Below are 3,008 nucleotides of genomic sequence, written 5' to 3' on the forward strand. Positions count from 1 at the left end.
GGATGTAACTGAAGAGAAGAGTGGCCACTACCTTGCAACAAATAGTTTAGCTCTGGCGATGTAGGAATCGGCGAGAAGGTGGAGAGAGAGAGAAGCATCGTTGGGATTTTGGTCTGTGTAGTGGGAGAAAGGAGAGAGAGGGAGTTTCACGGCGGACACACGGACGACAGAGTGGAAGACAAGGAAGAAGAATCCATTTGTGTATGTGTTGAGATGTTTTGGCTTATAGGCGAAGAAGGAGAAGCAGTGGATGGTAATAAAGTGGAGAATCACTGATTTTCTTCTTACCACTATAAGTAAACTATACGTGAAAATGTATTTTTGAAGGTAGGCATGCTACATATATCAATCGAGAGAAACCAACTAATGTATATATCGAAACGTGCCTATTTAATTTGAATCAAAATTTTGTAATGTTTATATTGAATTAGAGTTGATAATGATTATAATATTCGTACACATACTGAATTCAGTATACAGATTTGTAAATATCTTTTTTTTTTTGGCTTATATGCCATTTTAGTGTCTAGACTGATATGAATTTGAATAGAGTAAAAAAAAAAAAAAAAAAAAAAAAATTGAATAGAGTAATTACTTACTGCATGAACCTCGATGCTAAGAAAGTAGGAATCAAAGACCAAACAAAAACACGTCAAATACAATAAGAAACTAGGTAGAGATCCGCGTCTTCCGCGGAGTGAAAGTGTCAGGTAAATAATTCTATTTAGTAAAAAATGTTACAATGCTAAGTAAAATATGTTACAATGCTAAGTGGTATAAATTAGTTAATTTTATTTATGAAAAGATAGGATGAAAAATATGAGCTATGTCGTTAGTTAGTCTATGTATTTATAGTTATACAAATCATTTAGGGTTGCCAAGTCGTCTATAAAATATTTACAGTAACTCACCATTAAATGTTTATTAACTAATTTTTACAAAGATAGCAATAAACTTATAACATATATTTTGCGTGATAAACTGATAAGTAATCTAGCTTGGGCTAGAAGTAATCGAATATTAACTGCTTGCAAACAAAGATATGGGAAATCAGAGGATACTCACGATCACATAAGGTTTCTTTTTTAAATCACGAATACAATTGTTCAACGGTGTCAAGTCAATGGGCCTTAATAATAACAGGGCTTCTCAGAGTTAGATATATGCATTAATATACACTAATCCCCTAATATATACTAATACACTAATGTTTCTTAATGTCATCCGTTTTATTTCTCTAGTTACGTTGGTCCGCTTTAAAAATGATTCTGAGAATGGCTGAGGTGTCGACACGTCAGCATTAATCCCTTAAGTTACAACTTAAAAATGTTCCACAAATAATATATAGGGGATAAGTATGAGTAATCGACCATATGTGTATTTTGAGGTGACCCTTGTAAACTATGTGACCTTAAACTTTTAGAAGTGGCACCATAATAAACAAGACAATTTTGCCAAAATAGAACAAAAAAACAAACTCTTTGTCCTTTTAGTATAAAACCAACCTAAATTAGTCACTTTAGTATAATATTTTTAAAAATTCTCAATCTAACCGTTACTTTATCAATTATCAATTTAAAAACTCACTTTTATATTTCAGTTAAAAAACAAATTTTGACCCAAAAAAAACAAAAAATTAAATCAAAAATCTAATTAAAACAAAATCTTAATAGAAACAAAGAAAACAGAAAAAACAACCCCAAATCAATTTAATATATGAATTCTGTTTATTTTTATTTTTTCGTAATTATAAAAATTCATATCATTTTTTTTTAATTTTCTATAATTTGATTTAATATACCTTAATCCAACATAATAAATGAAAATATGTCTAAGATTATAATTTTAAATATCTACATATATATTCTTAAGGAGAAATTACATCTTTACCAATTTCATGCTACCACTTTTCATTTTTACCACCAATAAAGAGACATTTTCAAAAATATCTTCTTCATTAAGTGGTAAAAGACTCTTATGCCCTTGTTCATTAATTGTTTTAATTTTTTCGAATTATACTATTTCGAAATTTAAACCCTAAACCCTAAAACTCAACTCTAAACCCTAAATCATCAATCATAAACCTTTTTTTTTTGAAATACGAACCCTAAACCCTGAAACATCAACTCTAAACCCTAAACCCCGAAACATCAACTCTAAACCCTAAACCATCAACACTAAACCCTAAACTATCAACACTAAACCCTAAACCCTAAAAAGTAAACTATAAACCCTAAACCTTAAAAATTAACCCTAAACCCTAAAACATCAACTCTAAACCCTAAACCCTAAGCCTTTAACTCTAAACCCTAAACCTTAAATTCTAAACCCTAAACCCTAAATCCTAAACCTTAAAACTAGAGTTGATGTTTTAGGGTTTAGATTTGAAGGTTTGGGATTTTAGGGTTTAGGGTTTACGTTTAGGGTTTAGAGTTGATGTTTTAGGGTTTAGATTTGAAGGTTTAGGGTTTAGGGTTCGAATTTCAGAAAAATATAGGGTTTAGGGTTTACATTTAGGGTTTAGAGTTGATGTTTTAGGGTTTAGATTTGAAGGTTAGGGTTTAGAGTTGATGTTTCGAGGTTTAGGGTTTAGTGTTGATGTTTCATGGTTTAGGGTTTAGAGTTGTTGATATAGGGTTTAAAGTTGATGTTATAAGTTTAGATTTAGGGTTTAGGGTTTACGTTTAGGGTTTATAGTTGATGTTTTAGGGTTTAGATTTGAAAGTTTAGGGTTTAGGGTTTAGAGTTGATGTTTTGGGGTTTAGGGTTTAGTTGATGTTTCATGGTTTAGGGTTTAGAGTTGATATTTTAAGTTTAGATTAGGTAACCTTATGTTTTTTTTTGTCAAAGTTAATCAAAAGGGTATAAATGTCTTTTACCATTCATTAAAGATGAGGGTAAAAGTGATTAGTGTAAACATGAAAATTGGTACTTTGAAAATGATATTTTTGGCAATTTCCCTATTCTTAAATATAATTTAAATAAATAATTTTTAAATCAATTTTTAG

Source organism: Brassica napus, chromosome C3 (genome assembly GCF_020379485.1).
Source record: "Brassica napus cultivar Da-Ae chromosome C3, Da-Ae, whole genome shotgun sequence".
NCBI classification, from domain to species: Eukaryota; Viridiplantae; Streptophyta; class Magnoliopsida; order Brassicales; family Brassicaceae; genus Brassica; species Brassica napus.